The following is a 10097-nucleotide window of genomic DNA, read 5'->3' as shown; positions in this document are numbered from 1 at the left end:
AGGAAGCACAAAGCTGTCCACACATCTGGACTCAACGTTGTTGACAGTTGAGCCGACGTATTAAAGAACTGTGACGTATAAACTTTGAAGGGGTTAAGGGCGCTTTCCCACATGAAATAAGTGTTAGTACCTTGAAGTGGCAATGAGAAGGAATGAGCCAAATCTTAAATTAACTAGAGAATAGCATGCTCTTAATGTGAAAATCTGACTCCTGTCCTACTTCAGGTGGAGTCCCGCCTCCTTCCAGGAAGCAGCTCACCTGGGTTTCTGTGTTTGGTGTCCAGCTGTGGAGCTTGTTGTTGGTGTTTGAAGAAACTGTACGTTTGTGTTGTTTCCTCCTTTAACAGTTTGTTTGTTTCTGCTCTGTGATGTTTGGACCAGATGTTCAGCTCTTATTTCAGGACACACTTTGGATCGCTTGTGTTTGAAGACACATGATTATAGATTATTGATTGATTGGAATCCACACTGATTATCAGTCAGTTACTCTGCACTTAAACATTTGTTACTGTGATCAACAGTTTAAATGGTTCTGTGTGTAACTTTAGACCCTACTGACACTAATCAGTATCGTCATGTAACATTGTTTTTCCCTTTAAACAAGGACAAAGAGATCAAATCAGTTTGTTGTTAAGAAGTTGGCATTCAGGTTTTACTGAAGTGAAAAAACACAAAACAAAGCAGCTCAGTTTAGTTCAGGGTCACTGCAAAGTCAATCAGACATAAGATTTAGAATTAGAATTAGAATTAGAATTCAACTTTATTGTCATTGCACATGCACAGGTACAGGGCAACGAAATGCAGTTTGCATCCATCCAGAAGTGCTTTAGTGATATAGATATATTACAATATATATTAGCAATAATATAGATATGTAAGTATGTTACAGAAATGGGTCTATTATGGTATGTTATAATGTACACGGTATGAAGTATGTTAGGAATATTCTATAACTATAAGTATGTACAGGCTGTAGTGAGTACAAGCTATGTACAGCTATGTACAGCTATGTACAGGATATAAATATGAAAATAAAAAAAAAATCAAAAAACTATACAGAAATCTGAGATATACAGTTATACAGAAATGTGAACTATGCAAGTTATAAACAGTTGTAGGATTAAAAATTATCGTATGATTATTTACACAGAACTATACAGTAGTGCAGTTAAGATAAGTGAGATATGTGGATAATTTCTACAGAGGCTATAAAGTGCTAGTGATTGTGAATGGTGGTTCAGTCCATGTTATTATTGTGTGTTTGAGGGTACGGTTGTCCATTGTGTGTGTGTGTAGGTGGTTGTGGGTGTGTGTATGTCCAGTCCATGAGTTTAACGTGGGTCAGATGTCAGGAGGCAGAGTTCAGGAGTCTGACAGCTGTGGGGAAGAAGCTGTTCCGGTACCTGGTGGTCTTAGTCCGGAGGCTCCTGTAGCGCCTCCCAGAGGGCAGGAGGGTGAAGAGTCCATGTGATGGGTGACTGGGGTCTTTGATGATTTTCCCAGCCCTTTTCAGACACCGCTTCCTGTAGATGTCCTTTATGGCAGGAAGTGGTGCTCCGGCGATGCGCTGGGCAGTTTTCACGACCCTCTGCAACGCCTTCCGGTCCGAGGCAGAGCAGTTCCCATACCAGACTGTTATACAGTTGGTCAGGATGCTCTCGATGGTACAGCGATAGAAGTTCACCAGGATGTCTGAGGACAGGTGGTTCTTCCTCAGAGTCCTCAAGAAGAAGAGGCGCTGGTGAGCCTTCTTGACCAGCTTGGAGCAGCTGGTCGTCCAGATGAGATCCTCGGAGATGTGGACTCCCAGGAACTTGAAGCTGCTCACACGCTCCACAGCCGTCCCCTTAATGTGGATGGGTGGATGTGGGTCAGCATTCCTCCTGTAGTCCACGATGAGCTCCTTGGTCTTCTCGGTGTTAAGCAGCAGGTTGTTTCTGTCGCACCACTCAGCCAGACGATCCACCTCCTCCCTGTAGGCGGCCTCATCGTTGTCACTGATGAGGCCAATCACCGTGGTGTCATCTGCAAACTTAATGATGGTGTTGGAAACATCAGCAGGTCTGCAGTCGTGGGTGAAGAGGGAGTAGAGGAAAGGGCTCATCACACATCCTTGTGGTACACCGGTGTTCATTGTGATTGTAGATGAGCAGTGGTTATCCAGCCGGACATGTTGGGGGCGGTTGGTCAGGAAGTCCAGTAACCATTTGCAGATGAGGGAACTGATGCCCACGTCTGTCAGTTTCCTGATGAGTTGTGAGGGGAGGATTGTATTGAATGCTGAACTGAAGTCTATAAACAGCATTCTGGTGTATGTGTTGTTGTTGTCCAGGTGTGAGAGGACAGAGTGCAGTGCGATGGAGACTGCATCCTCTGTGCTCCTGTTCTGGCGGTATGCGAATTGGTGGGGGTCCAGGGTGGGGGGGAGACAGGATTTGAAGTGTGCTAGGACCAGCTGCTCTAAGCACTTAGTGATGATGGGGGTGAGTGCTACTGGGCGGTAGTCATTGAGGCAAGATGGGTTGGAGTTTTTGGGTATCGGGACGATGGAGGTGGATTTGAAGCAGGCCGGTACCACAGCGTAGGCCAAGGACAGGTTGAATATGTCTGTGAGCACTCCTGCAAGCTCCCCAGAACACGCTCTGAGAACGCGCCCAGGGATGCCATCAGGACCTGCAGCCTTGTGGACATTGATCCTGCTCAGCACCGCTCCTACATCGGTGGGGGAGAGAGTCAGAGGTTGGTGGTCTGGCGTCATGTCTGCTTTGGTTGTGGTTGTTGGATTCCCTCGCTCAAAACGAGCATAAAAGTTGTTGAGCTCGTTGAGGAAGGAGACATCAGAGGATGCGGGGGAGGGTTTGGTGGTCCTGTAGTCTGTAATGGTCTGGAGTCCTTGCCACATGCGTCGGGGGTTGGAGTTGGAGAAGTGTTCTTCTACCTTCTTTTTGTAGTGGTGTTTGGCTTTTTTGATGCCCTTCTTTAGATTAGCCCTGGCTGTACTGTAGGCGTGTGCATCTCCTGACCTAAAGGCAGTGTTGCGGGCCTTCAGGAGGAGACGAACATCCCGGTTCATGTTTTAAGATTCATGTTTTAAATGCTGTGTGTGCTGATAATATCTGCATATGGAGTTTGCAAGTTTAAAATACACAAGTTTAAAAATATATTTGGACTCTTCTGCTTTTCTGTGTCTTTCTATTGTGATGAACACATTGATTGCTGCTGTCACACTCTGAGGGTTTTGTGTTTATTGTGTTTTAATCAGGGACCTGAGTCTGACTTCTTTTAGTGTTTGAAGATTTTAATCACTGTTAGTTGGTCACAGTGTGTCTCTTGTGTCTGTGTGTTGCCATCACATTGAAGTCTTTGCAATTTTTTGTTGAACACTTTGAACTTTGTCCTTTTTGAACTATTTTCAGTCTGAATGAAGAGTCACTTGATTGTATTTAAGTTTGTTGCCCTGAATTTAGCTACAAACCTTTGCCAACGAACCAGGTTACTCTTGTATTAAATACATTTATCCAGTCACTTAATGGTACATTTAGATGAGTTAAATAGTTGAACTGATGCATGTTACGATTCTGTTTGTTGTGATGAATTCTCAGTAAATCATGACTTTAATGTAAGAGCAAAGTCTCACAGCCTCAAACGCATTTAAACCTCAAAAAACAGCAATAAGGATCATTATTAGGCCAAATGTAAATAACACAATAACTTTATAACTTAAAGCAAAAAGTGGGAAACATAAAGTCTGAAGTCTTTATATTAAGGTCATCAGTCAAACAATACTGTTGCTCTGGGTCTAAACAGAGCGCGTTGTGTGTGACGTCTTCTTTTGCGCATGCGCCGCTTTGAGCGTTCACACTAGAGCGCGTTTGCTGTCACATTTTATTTGTAGTGTGAACGAGCAGACAAAACAATCAGATTTGATCAAAAAATCTGAATTGAGCATCAAGACCTGCAGAGTGAACGTAGCCTTAGAGAATGGTGAGCTGCTAAATGTGTTTTATGTGGTAGCATCCAGTGAAACAGCATTTATACAGTCTAGCACTGACTCAGTTCACTAACCAGGTTCAAGGAAATAACTGGAAGATTTCCCAAACAGAGGAATCATGCTGGGATCTTTGTTCCCGCTATGAACTCTAATACAGTACAGATCTACATGTCAGGGGAGAAAATATAAGAAACAAAGATTTCCAATAAAACACATAGAAAATCTGTTTTTCAGGTTCAGATTCATTTTCTGAATCTCCGCAGCGACACGTGGAGGAAGTGGTGGCCCTAAGCAGCAGATACTGTTTGTAGAAGTAACAGAGGAGCAATCAGAAGCAAACTGATTTAAAGAGAGGGGGGGGGGGGGATTAACAGATGAACTGGAATAAAATAAAAATTAATTGAACTTTGAATTACATAAAGTTACTTCACTGACTAAACCCAAAATACATGTGCACTCAAGTAAACCTGAATCAAAAAAGAAACAAAGTTACTCAGCGATTAGGCAGCTCTTCTGTGAAAGAGTAGGTTAAATATTAGGAGCCACCATCAAAACAACTGGAGTGATGTCACCTGGAGTAAATGCAGATATATTTACATGAACTGAATATACCGTCCATTTCACAGATATCTTTAGTTTGGTTAAAGATTTTGATAAACACAGAAATTGATGAATCTGGAGGACAGAAAGTGGAATATCTAAACAAATGTAATAGCTGACTGTCTAAATTGAGTCTAAATTGATGGAAATAACCCAGAGAAGCTGCTGGAATCACTGAGCTTATAACAAAACAGTATAATGATTCATTTATAGCGCAGTAATACAGGTTTAAAAACAACAGGGACTAAAATGTCAATAATTCATAGTCCTTTTATTATTTAATTAACTTCATATTAGGTGGATTTGTGTGAGCGTGGCCGACTGATGACAATAACAGAGAAGCTGGAGGGAAAAAAGCTTTAAATTAGTTTTTATAGACTCTACACTCAGAAGTCAAAACAAGTGCGATGAATGAAATCCACATGTGCAGCACTGACAATAAGAAAGACCTTTAAAAGTACCAGGAACAAAACAAAAGCATGCAGGAGTTTAACAAACAAACTTGATCTACAAATTCTGTGGATGTTAAAATGCCTGTAATATATTTTACCCAACAAAGCCCCCCCCCCCCCAATAAAAAAACCCCAAACAACAAAAAACCCCAAACAACAAAAAAAGCCGTCTGTTATTTCTAATACAGATGCTGAAGTTATGAGTTGCAACTAAATGCACAATGCAACCACAGGTTTAACCCTATATAAGCATGTAGGCATATTAGAAGAGAGTGAAGGACAAGTTTTATAGACTTTAATAGACTTTACATGTAATTTCTATCTGATCATTGTTGAATCAGATATTTGTATTTGATGATTTTGTTTTATTGTGAAATGTCCCACAGAACAAACTGAGGTAAATTACCTTTGTGTTATTCAAACACTCTACAGGTCAGGTTGCGGTGCTGTGGATTTACTGTGCTGGAGTGCAGTACAGTGACTGTAGTGTTCATGGTCAGAGTCAGGTTACATCTTAGGCTTCTTCCACCTGCTGAATTCCACTTTATGTCTGACTGTTCTCATTTTTCTGTTTAGGTGCAGAGGCAAGGTCACCCTCTACAATTTAGGCAACAAAATACAGCTTTTCTTACCTTTATGTTTCTCTGCTTGTGACGTACACAACAATGGTCAAGCTGAGTATTGATTAGAATTAAAATTTAGACTGTAACAAAGTTTCTATTCCCATGTGCTAACATTATTTTATTATTATATTAATGTAGCACAAGGTTCAGTTCGCCTTGTTATAGAGGATTTCAGTTGATGTGCACATGAATGATTTGTGTTTCCTCTGCAGGTGAAGGTAGAAAGTGTGTGTGAGCTGATGTGAATTGAGCAGCATGGATCAGTGTGAGGACAGAGAGGAGGGAGTCCCTCCCTCTAAAAGCACTCTGTGTGGGGAACATGAGAGCCAGACCAAAGCTCAGAGGTGAGATGACCATCTCTAACTGTCCATGACTCTTCTCCATGTCACAGCTCAGCACTCACATCACTGCTCCATCATTATTCACAGGAACCAACATGGACCTTAACCTGATTCAGACTCTGATTCAGATTCCAGCCTGTCCTTCAAGAGTTGCCGGTCTAGAACTTCCCCCATTGATTTCTCTGCTGCAGAGAGGTGAGCTGTTAGTAACATGAACTCTCTGATTTAAATGATTTGATGTTTCCTGGTTTCTAAAAAGCATCTCTGTAGGAGAGCAGTGTCTCAAAGGACACACAGGCTCAGCTGTAATTTCATTTCATCTGGTTTAAGACACATTTGGACCATCACAGTCACGTCTCCATCCCACTTTTATTAATGAACTTCCTGTTGCTTGCAGATGACAGGAACACAAAGTGTTTGTGCCACGTGATGCTGCTTGTTAACATGTCCATGATGGTTTTTCACAGAAACCAGCCTGGACCTCCACCCAGCTCTGTGTCCTTACAGAGTGACTGGTCTAATGATCGTCCCATTGATTTTAAAGTCCAGCCTGTATCTGCTGCAGAGAGGTGAGCTGTTAGTAACATGAACTCTTTGATTAAACTGCTCGATGTTGTTGGATATAAACTGCAGTACAAACATGTCGTTCCCTCAGTCCCATTTAAACTGTCTTTTAAAACAAGCCTTTGGTTTTTAAACAACTGAAAACCCACTTCAGCAAACAGGAAGTGATCAGAGCGTCTGTCCACTTCCTGTCAGGCCCTGCAAACATTTCATATTGAAGAAAAGTAGTTGATATCTGATGATGACCATCTCTAACTGTCCATGACTCTTCTCCATGTCACAGCTCAGCACTCACATCACTGCTCCATCATTATTCACAGGAAGCAGCCTGGACCTCCACCCAGCTCTGTGTCCTTACAGAGTGACCGGTCTAAAGATGCTGGTGTTGACTTTAAATCAGACGTGTGTCGTCCTGCAGAGAGGTAATGTGTGTGTAAATGTTGTTGTGTGTTTGTGAATAAATCCTCCATCATGTTTAATGTCAGCTCTGTTTCACACACATGTTCATATGTGCAGCGCTGTGTGTTGGAGTGTTTCCACAAACACAGCAGATACTCAGAGATTATTTTTAGGAAGAGGAGATGTTCTCAAACTCTCTGTCCTGAAACTCTTCACTCAGTCTGATCCCCACTTCCTGCTCCTCAGCAGTGCTGCCATCTTCATCAACCAGGACAGAAATGAACTGAACTGTTGTTTCCTTATCAACTTCTTTCTGTCTGCTGAATCTGTAGTGAATCAAAGTGAAACGTGTGAAAATGCAGCTGTTAATGATCCAGTTTGTTAGATGAACGTGTGAATGTTGCAGTGTGCTGTTAAACAGTAACACAGTAACTGTGACGTGTCCTGATCTGACAGTAGATCATGTTTGTGTTCTTGGTCACATGACACAGGTCAGCTGTTCACACAGAGTTCATCTTTATAGGCTGGACCAGTTTGGAATAATACTGGGAGTAATGGTTCTTATATGGAGCTTTTCTCCTCTGAGCACTTTGATACTCGCCTCATTCACACATGGAAAGCAGTGCAAATAAATGCAAACACGGTTTTCCTGCACTCATCTTTTATCAGGATGATGTCAGTGTGAGCTGTTGTATGAAAAAAACAAATATGAAAAAAGTGTTTCACAGTTTTACTTTGAAAAACAAACAAACTGTGCTGCAGGTGAACAGTTTGATGGTTGGAATGAACAAACAAACAGACTCAGCAGCGCACAGACGTCCCAGCTTCATATATCGTTGTTAAACTTAACGTAGGAATCACAAACATTCAGAGATGAACTTACACACTTGGCTTTATACGTACTTTGAGTTGAAACGTACTTGATCTGTGAATGATGACGTTTCACAAGTACACACAAGTACATTTACTGAGAAACTGCCTTTGAAACAAAGTTCAGTTAGAAAAACACTGAAGTCATTCAGGGAATTATGATCTTTGTGTTTTTACAGAGTTTAAAACACAACAAAGAAGTGTCAGTGATCAGGATAACAGTGGAAGGACTCTGGAGGATCATTTGTATTATTGATCATTTTGATCTCTGACAGAGAAACTACAAATACAGATGCAACAAGGGAAGCAGCAAAAGTGACTGAACACAGCTTTTAGAGGCTAAATTCACATTTCAATCATCAAAGTGTGTGTGTGTCTGTGTGTGTGTGTCCTTGGTTCCTCCACAGAGTGGAGCAGCAGAGCTCAGAGGTTCAGAGATTAGCACAAATCTTGTGTAGTCAGTGTGTAGTTAGTGTGTAGTTAGCGTGTAGTTAGCGTGTAGTCAGTGTGTAGTTAGTGTGTAGTGTAGTCAGTAGTGTTGTTGTGTGTGTCAGAACAATGAGGCGACTGCTGAGTGTTACAGGTGTTACAGCAGTGATACATCTGCTGCTGTCAGGCCTGCAGGTATCAGGCTGTTGTTCTCCTTCATCTCATAGTGGACAGAAATTATTTTTGGAGTGACACAAATAATTTGTGTGGCATCAGATTTGATGCAGAACAGCTGATTGTTCTGTAAATAGTTTGAAATGTTTGTTTAAAAAATGCCTTGGCTGCATTTTTAGGTAAACAGCTGCAAAAAAACCGGGGTGGCTGTAGCTCAGGTGGCAGAGCAGGTCAGCCACTAAACAGAAGGTCGGTGGTTCGATCCCAGGCTGCCTCCTGGCTGCATGCCACATATCCTTGGGCAAGATACTAACCCAATGTTTGCCTACTGGTGGTGGTCAGAGGGCCCGGTGGTGCCAGTGTCCGGCAGCCTCGCCTCTGTCAGTGCGCCCCAGGATGGCTGTGGCTACAATGTAGCATCACCAGTGTGTGAATGGGTGAATGTAGTGTAAAGCTCCTTAGGGACTGAGTAAAGTGCTATACAAATGCAGGCCATTTACTTTGTTTTACCTTTTTGAAGAAGTAACTATATAATTAATTGCCCAGCACTGGTCATTATACTGGTTATTATATTATACATTATACAGCACTGGTCATACTCTGGATGTATTTTACATCCAGAGTTACAGACTCTCTCCCAGACCACAGACTCATAATACAAGTCAGAGCTTAATAATAAATAAATAAATAAATAAATAAAGTTGTGTTTTCAAAATTGGAGTTCAAGTTATTTTTACTTCCAATAGTGTTAACATACTACACAGGTCAGGAACAAGATTGTTTTTAATTTTCATTGTAAGTGGGCTAAAGCAGTTAATTAAAAGTAGTCTAACATAAATGCTGTAATTTGATTACTTTAATAAACATGTAACTTGAATGGATTCGATGCTGGCGTGACCACAGTGCACACGTCTGCTGTTGCTCACAGTGGTCCAAGGGACGCTCAGGGAGTTTGTGTGTTCAGACACATGAAACATTAGAGGGAACATTGATCACAGGGAAACGTTTTAAACATCGAGGCTTTAAACAAAAACCAAAGTGAAACAGTTTGTAGTTGAGATCAGTGAGAATGAAGCTGAATAACTGTTTCTACAATAACTTTGAGCAATAAATGACAAATATGATGGTAATTAGGAGCATTAACACTTACTAATGATGTGAGTTGACACTCGGCTATATTGAGACGACCACATCAGGTGGTCCTCAACTGTAATGGAAACCAGTGGATCCAGTCCAGTCGTGGCGACCTGTGGTGAGTCGATCTGAGCAGTGAACTGAACTGAACACTGAAGTTCAGTCTGATTGGCTCATTCATAAAGTATTCTGTTCCAGCTGCTGGAGGACAACATCATCACTTTTGTGAAGAACGAGCTGAAGAAGATCCAGAAGGCTCTGAATCCAAATAAGCCTCAGTGCTTGGAGTTTCAGAGGGAGGATGATGAGCAGAGGAGAAACAGCAGAGAGGCATTTGTGAAGATCACAGTGGACTTCCTGAGGAGAATGAAGCAGGAGGAGCTGGCTGACCGTCTGCAGAGACGTAAGAGGATTTATCTAAAGATTTAAGCTGCTGGATAAATGAGAGACTTGTGACACCAGTGTGTTCAGTCATTTCTCAGTGGGTCAGAAATTGTCATCAGCATTTTGTAAAACATGA

The sequence above is a fragment of the Neolamprologus brichardi genome, chromosome 3 (assembly GCF_056152115.1).
Source record: "Neolamprologus brichardi isolate AB-2024 chromosome 3, ASM5615211v1, whole genome shotgun sequence".
Classification (NCBI taxonomy): Eukaryota; Metazoa; Chordata; class Actinopteri; order Cichliformes; family Cichlidae; genus Neolamprologus; species Neolamprologus brichardi.
The sequence above is the reverse complement of the archived record's forward strand: the minus strand, read 5'-3'. Positions refer to the sequence as shown.